Genomic DNA, 18,229 nt, shown 5'->3' on the forward strand with positions numbered 1-18,229 from the left:
TTGATCGTTCCCTTTTGAAGGTGGGGGGGGCTCAAGCAGTAGATTTTGGGCATTACGAGAAGGTCTAGAGGCTCCAGAGATTTTACGTTTAATTGCCAGGTATCAAGGGGAGGAAGTGTGCAAGGCTTTGTGGGTGAAACAGGCAGTCTTGCAGATTGATCTTGCCTCGACAGGAAGCCACCGAAGAGAAGATAAAATGGGTGTGATGTGCTCACTTCTTTTTGCTCCAAAGACAAAACAAGCCGCTGAATGGAGAATGGATTTAAGAGGGGAAAGGTGAGATTTGGGGAGTCCAGCAAGAAGAGAATTGCAATAATCCAATCCAGAGAGAACCAGAGATTGGACCAAGGTTTTTAGGTCTTGCTCCAGAAAGAAACGTCGAATCTCCCAGAGAAGGCGCAGTTGGTATTGTGCATTCTTTGCAATGGAATTGATGTGGGAGAGTAGATTGAGCCTTTTGTCAAGTATGACACCAAGGGATTTTGCGCTGAGGTTTATTGTTGAGTACATTCAGCTGATCCATCCCAGATTGAGGAGGAGAGCGTGAGGCAGAGAGCAGGAGGAATTCAGTTTGGGAAGGATTCAGAATGAGTTGATGAGCTAACATCCAGTTTTGAATAGAGTTGAGAGTGGAGATATTGTGTGCGGAAGACACCTTAAGGTAGATTTGAGTGTTGTCATCCGCATAGAGATGGTAAAGGATCCCAGATTTACTTAGGAGATTTCCCAATGGTTCCAAATAAAGATTGAACAAAGTGGGTGCAAGGATAGAACCTTGAGGGACGCCTTGACCTACCGCCAATAAAGACGAAAGACTGTTCCCTATTTTGATCATTTGGTATCTGTCCGAGAGTAATGAGGCAAACCATTTAAGCACTGTGCCTTCCAAGCCCATTCTCTGTTGAAGAGTGTTAAGGAGAGTGTTGTGATTAACAGTGTCAAAGGCTGCAGAAAGGTCTACAAGAATCAGAAGACAAGACTCCGCCAAATCGAGTACACATAGCGCATCGTCGATCACTTGCAGCAGGGCTGTTTCAGTGCTGCAGTTTTGAGTGAAACCAGACTGGAAATTGTCAAGAAGATTTTTATCCTTAATATGTAGGGAAAGTTGTTTCGCGACACATCTTTATGTGATTTTCGCAAGAATAGGGAGGTTGGTGATGGGGGCGGAAGTTGTTGAGGTTGTTCGCATTAGCGCTGGGTTTTTTAAGAAGTGGGTTAACCTGTCATGTTTTAAGGGCAACAGGAAGGGAGCCTTGGCTGAGGAAGAGGTTAACCAGACTAGTCCAATAGGAAAGAGTATGGGCGTAGACATCAATGGCAATGTCACTAGGGATGGGGTCAAACGAATGGTTAGAGGGTTTTGTTTCAAGGATGCATTTGAGGAGGGCATCTTCAAAGATGACGTCAAAGTTCTGCTAAATGACTAAGGATTTGCTCTTCTCTAGGGGGATAGGATGAATGACCTGATCCACCAGTGATTTAACTTTTTCATCAAAAAATATGGCAAATTCTGCTGCTTTCTTTGAGAATTGTCAGGCTTGATGGTTGAGGGAGAGCGGTTTGGATTATTGATGAGGTCAAATCGTTTTTTGAGTCTGTTTTTGGCTGAGTCGAGGAGGGTTCTGAAGTGTGATGCTTTTTCATGGAAGATGTGTTTGTGGTATTTTGATCTTGCTGAACGTAGAATAGAAAGATTAGTGGTGGATGGAGATTGTTTCCATTGTTTCTCCAGTATTCTCAGGTTCTTCCTTTCTTCATAAAGGGATTTATTTAACCATGGTGCTGAAGGAATAGGCCTTTCCCTTTTGCTTTGAAGTGGAGCAACATTATCAATTTCGACTGCAAGGACTGAGAGGCATTGGGATGTAAGGTCATTGATATCCAAGTTAGGGTCTAACCTTGGAAGTGATAGCATAGCAGGATCACAAAGAGTGTCTAGGTCAATGTTTTGGTGTTACGGAAACAGGTATTGGTCCTTTTAGGTTGGCCAAGAGTTATAGAATGTGATAGGTGAAGAGAAAAGGGGATGAGAGAGTCGTCATACCAGTCAAATTGAATGTGGATAGCAATAGTAAGCATGTCTGCTTTAGATATAACACGGTCCAGAATTGAGCTCTTAGAGTGTGTTGTTTCAGTGCAGTGTTGGATAAGATCATTTGCTGAGAGGTAAGTGGCAAGCCTATTGGCAGCAGAATCTTCCAAAGAGCCCCAGTGAAGATTAAAGTCTCCCAGGAAAATCTATCTGTCACTTTGATAGTATTGGTCGCTGATGAAGTCGGTGAGTTCCTCCAAAAAAGAAGAGCAGTCACCAGGCGGGTGATAAATGGCATGAAATCTGAAGGCAGTGTTGCACTTGAAGCTCCAGAGACAGGCATTCGAATGTACGGAAGAAGCTGTAGGAAAAGCCTTAAGTTGAAGGGAGTTTCTGAAGATAATTGCAGCACCTCCCTCAACTTTGTCTGCTCTGTCCTTTCTAAAGATAGAATATAGTCAGTGGGTATCAGAAGATCAAACATAGTATTAGAAGTGTTGTTGAACCAGGTCTCAGTGAGGAATAGAATGTCAAGATTGTCCATTTCTGCTATTTATCTGCCTTGTTCCTACTTTTCTCTCCCGTTTTTACTCTTTGCCTTTTCCTTTATTCCTCCCTTTGCAGCCCGCTTTCCCCACCGCTGTTGCCCCCGCAGATGCCCCCCATCACGACCAGCACGATTGAACAAGCTCCCCTCCCCGCTTCCGCCTACCAGCTGTCCAGCCCTCCCCGACCCCTACTTAATGGCGGCCACGCCAATGGCGCAACAAAGACAAGCTTGTCCGCGACCCGACCAGCGCCAGGAACCCTGGATCTCCGCACCGCCAAAACTACAACCCAACAGCACTCCACACACTCAACCCAGGCCGCAACAACAAGTGCAAGCTAGCTTTGCCGGCTGACACCCACGGACCCTTCATCTGCCACTGCTGCCGTCAAACCTACAGCACCGCCAGGAACACGGACCGAGCACAACCTGACCGCAAGAACACAACCAAACTAAAGACCCTTGAATGCATCCTCCTCAACGTCCGATCCTCCACAAACATGCCACTAAAATCTGGGACTTCCTCGACAGCACCACCCCGGACGTAGCATTCTTCACCAAAACCTGGACCAACGCCACCTCGGGCCGAACATCGCCATCGACATTCCCCAGGGATACAAGATCTCCAGAAAGGAAAACCACACCCGCCCGGTAGGAGGAAACGCCATCGTCCACAAATCCACCCTCTGCCTGAGCTTACTCCCCGACGAGCCCACAGACATGATGGAACATCTTCACTTCAAGATACGGACCACCCCACCACCACCCTCTGAGTAACCCTCATCTACTGACCCCCTGGACCCTGCTGACCATTCACCAACTCCATCACGAACATCATTTCCCCGCGTGCCATCGCAGCCACCGACTACACCCTGCTGGGTGACCTCAACTTCCACATCGACAACCAATTGGACCCCAACACCACATCCCTGCTGGACAACCTCCACAACATCGGACTCCGCTAAATCATGATTGAACCCACGCACTCAGCAGGAGACACCCTCAACCCCCTCTTCACAACAGGAAACTCCATCACCTTCAGCTACACCACCAAACTCCCATGGACTGACCACCGATGCGTTCACTTCACCTTCAGAACGCCCATCATCCACAGACACCAGCACCTGCTCCCATGAAGAAACTGGACCAGAATCATCAACGACCAGCTTAGCTCTTCAGTCAGCAACTCCACCCCAATCATCGCGGAAAATGACGACCCCAACACAGCAGCCCGAACCCTGCATGGATGGATCTCCGACAGCGCCCACACCGTAGCCCCCCTCAAGAAAAACAGCAACACCCACGCCAAGAAAGCCAGATGGTTCACCACTGAACTTCTAGAGTCCAGACGCACCTGCCACGGCCTCGAAAAGTCCTGGAGGAACACCAAATCCCCAGAAACTCACAACAATTTCAGAACAGCTGCCAACGCCCACCACCAACTCGTCAGAAAAACAAGCATTTGCAATGCAATAGGTCTCGCATTAGGAAAGCTTGAGCTTTTGGTATTGTAAATAACACATTTTTAATTTATGTTTTGTTTTTGAAAATAGCGAAATTAATAGCTTTGTCATTTGCAATGCCAATAGTTATAACTTTCGCAAATGTGACACCTATAGCATTTGTAATGCAATTGTGTTGTATTTACGTGACTTACATGTATTGATATTACAAGTAACAACAGCTTTTAATTTTTTTCCAATAATTAATACGTAAATAACATTTATTGTACTTTATAATGGCAATAGCTTAAAGTTTTGTAAATAACTTTTGTGAAGATTGTTCAGTGTATTTTATTGTGACGAAAATCCAAGAACAGAAGTGAAATATTAACATCTTTTTGTTACATTTATAATAAAGCTTGAAACATTGAGAGAACATATTTGAACCAGGTGTTGTTGAATGGTTGCACAGATTGATGCTGTGGTGGCGCTGAGTGATGTGATGGCTAACGAGTGATGCTGTGGCATTCAGTGATGCTGTGGTAGCGCGTAGTGATGTTGTGGTGCCCCTGAGTGATGCTGTGGTAGTGCGGAGTGATGCTGTATGCTATGTTTTGTTTTGCTATCCTATCCTATGTTTTGTTTTGCTATGCTATGCTATGTTTTGGTATCCTATGCTTTGATTTGTTATGCTATGCTATGCTGTGTTTTGTTATGCTATCCTATTTTTTGTTATGCTATGCTTTGTTATGCTAGGCTATGTTTTCTTAAGCTATGCTATGTTTTGTTGTGTTTCATGCTTTGTTTTGCTATGCTATGTTTTGTTATGCTATGCTATGTTTTGTTGTGTTTGGTATGCTATGTTTTGCTATGCTATTATGTTTTGTTTTGTTATGCTATGTTTTGTTGTGTTTTGTTAAGCTATGCTATGTTTTGTTGTGTTTTGGTATGTTTTGTTATGCTATGTGGTGTGTTTTGTTTTGCTATGCTATGTTTTGTTATGCTATGTTTTGTTATGCTATGTTGTGTTGTGTTTTGGTATGTTTTGTTATGCAATGCTATGCTTTGTTTTGCTATGCTATGTTTTGTTATGCTATGTTTTGTTATGCTATGTTGTGTTGTGTTTTATTATGCTATGCTTTGTTTTGCTATGGCATGTTTTGTTATGCTATGTTTTGTTATGCTATGCTATGTTTTGTTATGCTATGCTTTGTTTTGTTGTGCTATGCTATGTTGTGTTTTGTTATGCTATGCTGTTTTGTTGTGTTTTGTTATGCTATGCTATGTTTTGTTGTGTTTTGGTATGTTTTGTTATGCTATGTGGTGTGTTTTGTTTTGCTATGCTATGTTTTGTTATGCTATGTTTTGTTGTGTTTTGGTATGTTTTGTTATGCTATGTTTTGTTATGCTATGTTGTGTTGTGTTTTATTATGCTATGCTTTGTTTTGCTATGGTATGTTTTGTTATGCTATGTTCTGTTATGCTATGCTATGTTTTGTTATGCTATGCTTTGTTTTGTTTTGTTGTGCTATGCTATGTTGTGTTTTGTTATGCTATGCTGTTTTGTTGTGTTTTGTTATGCTATGCTATGTTTTGTTGTGTTTTGCTATGTTTTGTTATGCCATGCTTTGTTTTATGTTATGCTATGTTTTGTTATGTTATGCTATGTTTTGTTCTGCTGTGTTTTGTTGTGTTATGTTTTGTTGTGTTTTGTTATGCTATGTTTTGTTCTACTATGCTGAGTTTTGTTTTGCTATGCTTTGTTATGTCATGCTATGCTTTGTTTTGTTATGCTATGTTTTGTTGTGTTTTTTTATGCTATGTTGTGTTTTGCTATGCTATGTTTTGTTTTGCTATGCTATGTTTTGTTTTATTATGCTATGTTTTGTTTTGCTATCCTATGCTTTGTTTTGTTATGCTATGCTGGTGAGGGTGAGGAGGTGTGAGGGTGATGGGGGTGTGAGGGTGATGGGGGTGTGAGGGTGATGGGGGTGTGAGGGTGAGGGAGGTGTGAGAGTGAGAAGGGTCGAGGGTGAGTGAGGGGGTGTGAGGGTGAGGGTGTGTGTGAGGGTGAGGGGGTGTGAGGGGGTGTGAGGGTGAGAGTGTAGGGGTGTGAGGGTGTGGGGTTGTGAGGGAGGGTGAGGGTGACGGGGTGAGTGTGCGGATGAGGGGGGGTGGTGGTAGCACCCAAGGGGAGAAGGTCACTAAAGGTCCAAATAAAACTTCCATAATCCACTGTCTGACATGGGGGTGGGGGTGATGGGGTGTGAGAGTGAGGAGGTGGGTGAGGGGATGTGAGGGTGAGAGGGTGTGTGCGGGTGAGAGGGTGGGTGAGAGGGTGTGAGGGTGAGGGGATGTGAGGGTGAGAGGGTGTGTGAGGGTGAGAGTGTGTGTGAGGATGATGGGGTGTGAGAGTGAGGGGGTGTGAGGGTGAGGAGGTGGGTGAGGGTGTGAGGGTGAGGGCGTGGGGGTGTGAGGGTGAGTGAGGGTTTTGAGGGTGAGAGGGTTTTGAGGGTGAGAGGGGTGAGGGTGAGTGAGGGTGAAGAGGTGTGAGGGTGAGGGTCCGAAGTAAATGGTGGCAGGGCAGACATCATAAGACAGAGAGAAGAGACTGCGTGGTGACTGCGTTGGTCAGTTTCAGAATCAGGAGGGGCAAAGTCCGCACAGTCTGCGAGGGATCAACGTGTCTAGAGGCAAAGCATATCGGATGTAGCATTGCAGCTAGCAGGTCGAGTGTTTTCAAGCTGAGTGTCCCTATAGAGATGGCAACACAGCAACCGCATTTGAGGAGCAAGGCTACTGTAAACTAGCACGGTAGGCTTTCACTTTCGTCCAGAAAAAAAAAGGAGAAAGGTGCAGAGAACGCCGAACAAAACACGGCTTCCCCGCGAAATGGATGCAAAAAAACCCAAGCTCTCGGCATTGCTGTGGCGGGAGCGCATTCCTTTGAAGTCTGATGCCGGGGAGCGTCTCAGGGACCAGGGACTCCAGAGAGCAGCCTGGAAATCTTCAAAGAAATTACTTCTTTGCATCGAATATTCCGCAGTGAGTGTTCAGGGAAGTAGCATTTATCGGGTGGTGGCAGCGGTAGGGGGAGTAAGGATTTACAACTCCATTGATCCCAAAGCCTGGGAGCTCTGTTGTTAGACGGTTGCACACCAAATAGGTTTCATATGACTGTTTACAAAGTAGGTGCAATGTACTATCTTTGGTATTTTATCATTAGGATCTAATGAGATGGCTTGAGACTGATTTTGAACTTGTTGGGCAGGTACTGATGCCAGGAAGTAATGTTTTACAGCGACGAGGGCTTGGTAAAAGGATAGACAGAATCCTTATCCTGTACTAGGTGGTTTTGGTGTAGCCAGTTGGTTTTGATTGGCCGAGCGAAGATTAGGCTCCGGTCCAAATACCGGAAAGGTATTTCGGGAACAGCCATGGATTACCTTTAAATTTATTCTCAAGAGTTTGTACAGGTTGTAGTCCGACAGGTGCGCAGCCTCCCTTAGCGCCCAAGCGTGTGGCAACAAACAACATGCGAAGCAGTGTGCACTGCACTAATTATGCACTGCAGCGCGTTCCTTTCTTTATTAAATCATACAACCCCTAATGTGGGGTCACAGCGTGCATGCGTATAATGGCGTCGTGAGTCCCCTGCGCAGCACTACTTTCCTCCCAAACTTTCAACTGAGCACAAAACAGTGTTAGGATGAACATTTTTCTAGTTTATGCACAGAGAACTTTCAATTCTACTAACAACAACAAAGTTTATTTATTTATGTTTTGGCTCTCGTAGAGGGCCACATAAAAGAAAAAAGAAAATACATATAACATGTTCAAGGATAACTATAAATTCAAACATAATATTCCATAAACGCATGTTATACAAGTCCATGAATCATCCATTAACAAGAGTACCACAAAAGGCTGACACAAGTTAAAATAGATAACATATTAATAAATATCTAAAAATCCTTTAAAAAAATTAAAAATGTAGAAGCAGAACATTTCATTTAAGGGCGAGTATAAAGATTGTAGGAAGATATTTACATTGGAAATACCCAAGCGGGTGCAAATTGGTTTTAGCCATTTAAGGCGCAAAGTGCGAAGTGCCGGGCAAATCAACAAAACATGCATACGATCCTGTATACTTAAGTTACAAAAATTGCACATTTTAGATGTTCCATACCATTTGGATAGAAGTGCATTTAATGGTAATAGGTCATGACGAATGAGGAACCACAACCTTCTAATACCATGAGGTATATTCCATAATACGTAGGCTTGGGCTTTCTTGGCAACATATGAGTTAATAAGAAGATCACAACCCCCTTTTCTTTGTATTTCATTCTTATCTAATTGAAAGCCTAGTTCCCAAGATGCCTGTTTTAGCAGGATTTTTAGTTGCGCTCGAGAGAGCCGGAACAGGGTACTTTCATCTAGTTTCAGAAGAGTCACCGCTTTTCTGAAATTCTTTACAAGTTGTGAAAACTCTTTAAAGTTGCCTAATAATTCGCTTTTAAGTAGAGCTCTCATCGTCCCCGGTTCTGCTCTGGCAAGTGAGGCCACCCAACGTACCAGAGCACATAATCCCTGCACCCAACTGCTCCTTAGCCCAAACTCAAGTCTGCAAGCTGCCAAAGAGCAATTGGTGTTTAATGAAGCCAAGGATCTTAAGAGTTTCCCTTCAGTTTTGTTGCAGAAATCCCAGAGTTTTAACTCAACGAGTTCAATACCATAAAGAAGGGTAGCGGGGATCTTAGCCCTATAAACCTCAAGCATACAAGAGAAATGTCTTTTACCAGTTGCTACGTATAGTGAATTTATGCCTTTACCATGTGCGAGGGCTTTTCGAGAACAATGATCAATATGAGGCCTCTCGCTCAGGTTGGCCGCAATAATTTTTCCCAAGAAGGTGTAAGTTTTGACTACCTCCAACTTTTGACCGCCAATGGTCCACCCAAAATTTTCCGAACGGCACAACTTTTTCCCCCCTATGCACATGATTTTGCTTTTAGATATATTAATCTTCATAGAGTGGGAAACTGCAAAGGCATGGAGTGCTTGCAACCTATTTGCTAAACCTTTAGGTGTTAAGTCCAAAACAAGAATGTCGTCGGCATACATCAGGCAGGAAATGGAGGCCCCCCCTATCACTGGGGCAATGCCCTCACAGACAGATACGGCTGCAGGTAAATCCTGCGTATATAGGGAGAATAGCAGAGGCGCCAAAAGGCAACCCTGTTTCAGGCCGTTTAAGGAAGGGATACGGTCAGAGAGACCCCTTTCTCCCCCCTGCAACACCCTACACCAGGTATCCGTATGTAATGTGCGAACAAGTTCTAACAAGTATGGGGGTACTCCAAGAGATGATAATTTTCTCCACAGTGTTCTGCGATCCACTCTATCGAACGCTGTGGAGAAATCGATAAAAGCTGCATACACAACTCCTCCTCTCACCTGCGTATACTTGTCCAATATCACATGAAGGGTGGTCAGATTGTCTAGAGTGCCGTGCTCCCTACGGAATCCCGTTTGTTCGCGTGGTAAAATATTATTCTCCTCCACCCAGTCCGAAAGTAGATTTAAAAGACACTTCGCAAAGATCTTACCGACTGAGTCGAGGAGAGCAATCAGACGATAATTGCCAGGGATATCCCTTGAGCCCTTCTTAAAGATAGGAACCAAGATACTACCCCTCCAGGATGCTGGAACCTTCTTCGAATCAAAACAGGATTTAAATAGAGGATAAAGTATTTTACTCCAGAGGGAGGGCTCCTGCTTCAGAACCGTCATGGGGAGTTCGTCCGGCCCCATTGCACCGGACGAGCGCATGTTCTTTATAGCCGCCGCTATTGTTTCCTCTGATGGATACTTATTTTCTCCATCAGTGAATACATCGGGGAGGCTAGTATCCACTAAAGTACCATACCCCCCATAAAGCTCCCAAATATAGGCAGACCAAACATCTTCAGTAATAGGGATTGGGCAAGGAGTTAATCTATTGCCACATCCCATCCCGATTATGGACCAAAATTTGCGGATCTTACCATGCGCTACTGCTTCCCTTAGATTGATCCAAACTAAATCTTCCTTTTCCTTTTTTAATTTCGCTTTTAGTCTAACTCTCTTTCTTTTTAACCTCAGGAGTTCTTTTCCCCGTTCCCCAGATCTACATAAGAATTGGGCTCGGACTAATTTATTTATTTCTTTATTCAGTGTGCACAAGGCACTGGGCATGTATACCCGCTTCGGGGGACCTCTAACCTTTTTTACATCCAAGATGATGTTCTGCATAAAGATCTCAAAACTAGCAATTTCCGAGCCATACCAAGCGTTCAAGTCTGCTATGGTTTTACATAGAATAACATGCACCCCAGAAATTAAAGATGGATTCCAAAAACATCTACCAGAGGATGCATGAAAGGCTATATCTTTGCTATTAATCGCCCATGAAGCCGTACTAGGGGGTTTTAGGGAGATAGTCAGGAGTATTATATTATGATCACTCAATGTCGTGGGGACTATCATCAAATCCAGAATACGTGAAAACATATTAAAGTCCGAGATCGCATAATCAATTATAGAGGACTTACTGTGAGATTTATGCGTAAATTTTGCAGGTATGTCCGAGGGGAATCTCCCATTTAAGATAAGCCCCTCGACTGCAGAAAGTTCCTCCAACAGGATCTTCCCTCTTTTATTAGTTATTATTTTGTCAGGGAAAAGGGATTGAGGAATAAAATACGCCTCTTCTTTGGCTTTATTTCTAAAAAGGTTCATACTAGAGTTAGATATTTTACAATTTAAGTCACCCACAAGAATAACTTCTGAAAAAGGTGATATTTTTTTAACCTGGCCAATATATTGAAAAACCTGCTTCAACACAGCGTTAAAACCCACTTCCGGAGGGATATAGACATTAATAATTATAACAGACACCATCTTTGAGGGGGTAGGAAGATTAGCTATAGTTATGGCTTGGAAAAGGTTACTTGGGTCAGTATACTGAGAGAATTTCCAATTCCATTTATTTGATAACATGCACGCAATACCCCCCTTAGCATGCCCTTTCTTAGAAGCAACCGCCGGGACCTCCAACACAAAATAATCCTTTCTAACATCAATTCTATTAATACACCAAGTTTCTTGAATGCAGATCACATTTGCACCCAACGAGAATAGAAACTCGAATTTCTCTGGACTACTGTGTATCCCGGCAGCGTTCCATGAGATGATTTTCAATTGATTGTTAAAGGTGCTGAAACAATTTGGGGTTATCTGTGGATTTAGATGATAAAGCGTTATGCAACCAATTCCACCGATTAGAGTCCTCTATTTGCGAGGGCTTTTGAATCAATGGAGGTGGATTCACCTGGGATACCACGCGTTTTCCTTTTGCAACCCAGATCTTTATATCTTTAAATGGTGAAGTAGCCCCAGATTGTCTATCATCCTTTTGGGACATCCCATGGGCAACGTCTTTATAACCAAAATTCACTATAGGTAAAACATCGATACCAGTGCGTTGGAAACTCTCTGCCTGTTGCAAAACCAAATTTACAATTATTTTAGAGTAAAATTTGACCCTTATACTAGTAACACTATTTCCCCCTAGCAGAGAGACTAACTCAATATCGCTTGTTTGAATGCGATGTAACTTATCCATTTCACTAAAGCGTTTGAGTAGCCATGATCTATTTAATGGTAAGTCAACCTCAAATAGCGGAAGAAAGTCCAACACATAAGTGTCCACATAAGACGTGGCCTCTTTACGTTCAAGAGTGGGAAGTAACGGTTCCCCTGTCCCAACTGTAAAAGTAAAAGGAGAGGCCAGTGGATTAAGTAGCTCAGATATAGCTGGATTAGGACTCTTTAAATTCGATTCAAAGGAAGATTTTAAGCCCAAGCCATCCTTTTGTGTTAAAACCTCCCTAATCATAGGTGGAGAGTTTCCAAGAGTCTCTAAGGCACAATAGGGAGGATTAGCTTCCGAAATCACCGTTGCGGTAGATGGAATAAGTTCGGTGGCTTTATCTTCCCTATCAGTTAGAATTATAGAGTCTTGAAAAATTATCCGTCTCTGTCTTTTCTTCTTATGCTTACGCACCAGTTTCCTTTTATTTCCTTTATGTTTTTTACAATTTCCATTTTTTTCCCTTCCTTCTTGTTTGACCTCGGAAGTAGCTTTTTTATTTTCCGAGCAGAAGATTGGAAAAAGTTCTTGTGGTACTTGACGGTCAGGGCTAGGCATAATTTCTTCCGTTATCCCCAGATCCGCCTTCATGATACAGTTCGGTGCAGCAGTTACAGACAAACCTTTAACAATGTTATCGTGTAGTGCAACTGGCACTGGTTCAGGAACCTTTATCTTGGAGTTTTCTGTATGCACCTCAGCTTCCCCCTTATTTAGTTTAGAACCCTGTGAGAAAAGGGGGGTATTCCTCATTGCCGGTGCTTTTTGCAATAGATTTTCCAAGATTTGAGTAACAGAGTCCAGAATACAGTCCGAGCTGCCTACAAATTTTCCCAGTAGGAACAAAATAGAGGCTAACAGATGTTCCAGTGCAATCAGGGATTCAGATAAAGGTTTATCTCCTGCCCCGACTGTAGGACAATTGCCGGATAAATTGAAAAATGGACTCCTGGAAGTACTTAATACATCAGACATACATTGGCTATTCACGGACGGGGTACTACTATAAAGTAGCAGCCCGGACGGAGTCGCCCCTCCTAAAAGATTGTTAGCTTCCGGGGCAGACGGGCTGATCGGCTTCACATAGCGGCCACAGAGTTCTAGGTCAATAGAGAGAGGTGGAGAGGCTTGAGCCTCCATGCTGTTCAAGAGTGACTCCAAAAGTGGCATGGAATTATTCACTAGCGAATCATTCAGTGAGAGGGCAGGAAGAATATTAGCCTTGCCCTCCTCCGAATGCACAATGCAGAGGGTGTCCATACATGACACTTGTGGTGGCTCAGGAGGCACAGGATGGGCGTTGGTATCTACAATGTGAGTATCATTCGCTTGGATGTCTAGGGCAGTGTTACATTTTACAACAGCCATTGAGGAATTTTCCCCCGGTTTTTCCCACAGTTCAAAGAGCTGACATTGGCCCTTTAACAGCTGGTTATTCACAGACTTATTTCGCAATGGATTTGATTTTGTTTTGGCGCAGGTTCTTCCTCCCACCATTCTCCCCGAGCGAAGTTTTTTTGTCATCTTTTACTGCAGGGTTCCCACACTCCGGCTTTGCAAGATGGTGGTATTACAAATCGAATAATACGTAAAAGTTAATAAACACGAAGTAAAATATAAAATTAACTCAGTGCAGTCAGCGTTCAGGTACTCTGGGTAACGGAAAGGTGCAGTCCCTCTCAACTAGAGAACGTACATCATCCGGACCGAATAAAATAACATATGGATGAAACAATTAAAATAACAGGGCCCAGCCCGGCCTACCTCGGCCACTGAGGGCCACAGAGGGCCCGCCCTTTGCCCGGGCTTAGCCCGGCGTCGCCCGCGCGCGTCCCGCGATGCGCGTTCCTACTCCTCAATTATCGCCAGGTGAGGGGGGCGTGTCAGGGCGGTGCTCCAGGGCCAAGAGGTTTGTGGTTCCTGAAGTCCTGTAGTAGTCACAGTTCGCCGACCAGGAATGCGAGTGTTTCCCGCGCAGCGGGAAACGCGAGCTGTGATGGCACTAAAGTTGAACAAAGAGCACAGCTCAGTAGCGCTTCAGGCGCTTCAGGCGCTTCAGGCAAAAAGCGCTAAACAGCCTTTTCCACGAACAAGGGCTCTGCCAGAACACACAGCAGAACGAAGGACGCACAGCAGCGATTTTTTTCTGCATTCACCTCAGTCCTGCGTGCCTACTCCTCAATTATCGCCAGGTGAGGGGGGCGTGTCAGGGCGGTGCTCCAGGGCCAAGAGGTTTGTGGTTCCTGAAGTCCTGTAGTAGTCACAGTTCGCCGACCAGGAATGCGAGTGTTTCCCGCGCAGCGGGAAACGCGGGCTGTGATGGCACTAAAGTTGAACAAAGAGCACAGCTCAGTAGCGCCTCAGGCGCTTCAGGCGCTTCAGGCAAAAAGCGCTAAACAGCCTTTTCCACGAACAAGGGCTCTGCCAGAACACACAGCAGAACGAAGGACGCACAGCAGCGATTTTTTCAGCATTCACCTCAGTCCAGCGCGCCTACTCCTCAATTATCGCCAGGTGAGGGGGGCGTGTCAGGGCGGTGCTCCAGGGCCAAGAGGTTTGTGGTTCCTGAAGTCCTGTAGTAGTCACAGTTCGCCGACCAGGAATGCGAGTGTTTCCCGCGCAGCGGGAAACGCGAGCTGTGATGGCACTAAAGTTGAACAAAGAGCACAGCTCAGTAGCGCTTCAGGCGCTTCAGGCGCTTCAGGCAAAAAGCGCTAAACAGCCTTTTCCACGAACAAGGGCTCTGCCAGAACACACAGCAGAACGAAGGACGCACAGCAGCGATTTTTTTCAGCATTCACCCTTCAATTCTACTAAAGACACAGAGGCGAGGATTATTGATCTCTTTTCTTCACTGTAACTTTCATAAGCCAATCACATTTAAAAAAAAAAAACTACATTACCCATGTAACCCATACGCATCACATATGCCCTAATCACAATAGAGTAACCAATATACTTACAGACAGCTCCATCTTGTGTCCTCTTTCTTTGTAGGCTAACAGCATAAGTACAGAATTCTCCAAATTGAAACCTATTAATAGTCACCAAAAGAAATCCAAAACATGGATCCAACATCTTCCAGACAATCCAACAGGGATGCTGAACAACAAAAACTGGACCAGGAGCGACTTCTGAATTGGATCCTCAAGAGCGGAGAAGGTAACAAGTCGAACTCGACCCCTTCTCAGATGTGAACAATGACCAAAGTCGCAACGTCCTTCGCAACCATTCTTCTGTTTATTTCCTGAAATGCAAGATATCAAACCGTAAAGCCTGTATGCGTATATGGGCACTACAAAAGACATCAAATATACCAGTGTGGGAAAAGAAATCAACATAATCTTACATAAAATCATGTTATGGAAATCAATTACTTATACAGGAGTACATAAATTGCTAATATTGGGCAGGATAATCGCTTCTGTGCCCTTAATAGATTAGAATGTTCTTGGGGCCCAATTCCGATCTCGCTGCGAAAGCCCTCTGGCCGACTCAAGCCCGTAGAGCTTTCCGAGCGACTCGGGCTGCTGGGCTCCGAGCGACCTATTACGATGCAATCCTGCGCTGACTGACTCAGGTCACTCGGAGCCCCATTGAAGTGAATGGGAGCCTGTTTTACAGAGTGTACATGGGATCCCATTGAGGAAAAAGGTAACTTAAAAAAGGGCGCCCCCTCTTGTGGGTTCGCCTCAGTGCACCCCGCACCATGCATGCATGTGAAGGGTGGACCCCTGGGTACCCCCCACTGGCTGAGTCGTAGGGCCCCGGGTGAAGGGGGGTCCGCCACGGACCCCCGAAGTCTGCTTCCTAGAGCTTTTCTGAGTCGGAGGCTCCGACTCTCTCCGCTGCTGGAAGCGCGCATCGCAATCGCTCGGTTGGAAATCGTACACATTGGGCTGTACACGTCGGCCATTTTCTAGTGGCTCGGACGGCATTTCTTATGGGTATGAGTCGGTCGTAGCGAGAGGCTTAAAATGCATCATACTTGCTCGCTTGTACAGCAGTACGAGTCGGTCAGAAATCGGGTCTACATATCGGATTCGCGCTTGATGGATGCGATTCGTAGCCCTTCCAAGCGAGATCGGAATCGGGCCCTTAATGTGTAAGCTATAAAATCTTTGTCTGTGTCCAGACAGGGGGCTCGGATTATGCTTGCTCAAAGCTGTGTTACCACTACATATGCAGTATCTACAATAGATGTATAATAAAATGTTACAAATGTAGATTTGGTAGACCAGTCTGCAGCCCTCATAATGTCCTATACAGGAATCTAGAGCATACGATTACCAGGGCTCCTCTAGCAACGAAGATGTCAATACCTGCTTCTGCCAACAACCATCTCATCCACCAGACTCCTGTCTCACTACACTAGCTGAAGTCTTGTATTCCTTCAAACATTGAACAACACGCAATTGAGAATTATCCGGAAAGACTGGATAGGATACCAACCTGGAATTGTTTTTGTGCAACAAGTAATATTGAACACAACTCCTCCTGGGAAAGAAACCCTGCCTTCCAGATCTAGTGCTCGCATATCAGAGACCCTTTTAAACAAAATTAGGCAGCAGCATAATGTGCTTAGCCGAAAGCTGTTTGCGCAACAAATATCTGTTTGCTGGCCATCGTTCTATGAACCTGAGAACAATATTCACATCCTATAAAGATGAGTACTTACTGTAGATTTTTTTTTTTTTTGCAGATGTCCCAGCCCCCCATTTTTTTGCCACCATTTGACTGCTAGATGCTGACTGTCCACTCTGACAGTGCGCTGAAGCCAGCTAACCAGGCTCCAGTGTTCTTCCCCCTAAAGTGACAAATGTTGATTGTATCCCAATTGGCAAGACCTTTAGCACTGTTGTAATACCCTGGTAAATGGAACCCATGTCACCAAGGCATGGGTACTAAAGAGGGTCCCTAAGGACTGCAGCATGTATTATTATTATCTTTTTTTGTTTATTTATTGTTTTTTTTTTAAATATCTTTTTATTAACAGAGTAACAAAAAATAAAGAAACATCTGGTGATATCACAGCCATCATAATACAGGGGTAATCTTATCGCTTGTTCAGAATAGTTGTAACAATACATTCTAGATAGGATCATGGGAATTCCGGCCATTCCGCTTAATCTCGTGGCGCCGGAGGCTCACAGATCTCACCCCGATAAGTATTCCACGCCCCCCCCAGATTCTCCTCCACTTCCCCGGACACCCTCTGGCCACGTACACACTTTTCTCCCGAAACATGCACCAATCTAAATCCTCAACCCACTTAGCAACCCTGGGCAGCTGGCTGGCTCCCCACAACTGAGCTATGTTCCGTTTCGCTACCATGCATGCCAGTGTCACCCACTGTCTCTGATATAAATTCAGGTCCGTGGGCTCCCACACATCCAATATGCATCTCTGGGCTTCCATTTACATCTCCTCCCCCAATACTTCTTTCATCTCTTCATGAACCCCAGCCCAGAATTCTTGTACTTTCACACAATGCCACAGAACGTGCACAAAGGTGCCATCCTCTCCGCACCCCCTTCTGCATTCCCCACTCTCCGTCTGCCCCATTTGCACCAGCCGAGGTCCAGTGATGTACACCGTGTGCAAGATCTTTAACTGTACCAAACTGAGTCTCATCTGGATCGCCACAATCTTAGGGTAGGATATTGCTTCCACCCAATCCTCATCATCCATCTCCAACCCATCTGCACTTCACTGCTCTCTAACCCGTCTAAGCGGGTCCTCCATATTGTTAACTAGCTTCTTATATATTAAGGAGACAGTCTTCTCAGGAAGGTGCCCATCTAACACCCGATCCTCAAGGGGAGAAGCCTCTGGGAGCGCAGTGCCCCGAGGTATGTGTGCGAGGAGGGCATGCCTAACTTGTCGGTATCGATAGTTCTCATTATCATGCAAGCTATATTGTTGCTGAAGTGTGTCAAAGGTATGTATCTTACCTCCATCCCAAACATCCTTTATCTAGGTGATACCAATAAGATCCCACTTATCAAAACCCTTAGATTTCCACAAGTTCCTGAGCATCTCAGAATTTAACAGGGGGGTAGCCAACGTTAATTTCCCTTCCCAACCCAAGTATCTATTGGCGGCGTGCCACACATACACTGCATGCGCCGTTGGACCCGTCAGCGGGCATATAGTGCCCTGCTGATGTCTCCTCCCGGAACCAGTCCACGATCCATGGCATATCCTGGGTCCCCTGGGGGACCGTATACAATCTGATTTATTGCTGCCAGTTGAGAGGCCCAGTAATATTTCCTCAGATCTGGGAGCCGATACCCCCATCATACCATGGGAGGGTTAACTTGGCAAACGCTATTCTGGATCTACCATCCCAGAGAAGCTGCCTCTGTAATGCCTCTATTTCCCTGAAATACAATACCGGAACCGTATCCATTGTGTTGTGGAGGGCGTATAAAAATCGGGGTAGAGAGATCATTTTAAAAAGCACTGCCCTCCCAAGCAAAGACAACGGGAGAGCCCTCCAACGCTCC

General features: G+C 44.9%; 1 protein-coding gene across 2 annotated transcripts in view; it reads left to right on the plus strand.

The window, feature by feature from the left end:
• PGGT1B (protein geranylgeranyltransferase type I subunit beta) overlaps positions 1-18,229 on the plus strand; it is a 315,684-nt gene that overhangs the window by 1,607 nt on the left and 295,848 nt on the right. The window lies entirely within an intron of this gene.

The sequence above is a fragment of the Lissotriton helveticus genome, chromosome 2_1 (assembly GCF_964261635.1).
Source record: "Lissotriton helveticus chromosome 2_1, aLisHel1.1, whole genome shotgun sequence".
Taxonomy (NCBI): domain Eukaryota; kingdom Metazoa; phylum Chordata; class Amphibia; order Caudata; family Salamandridae; genus Lissotriton; species Lissotriton helveticus.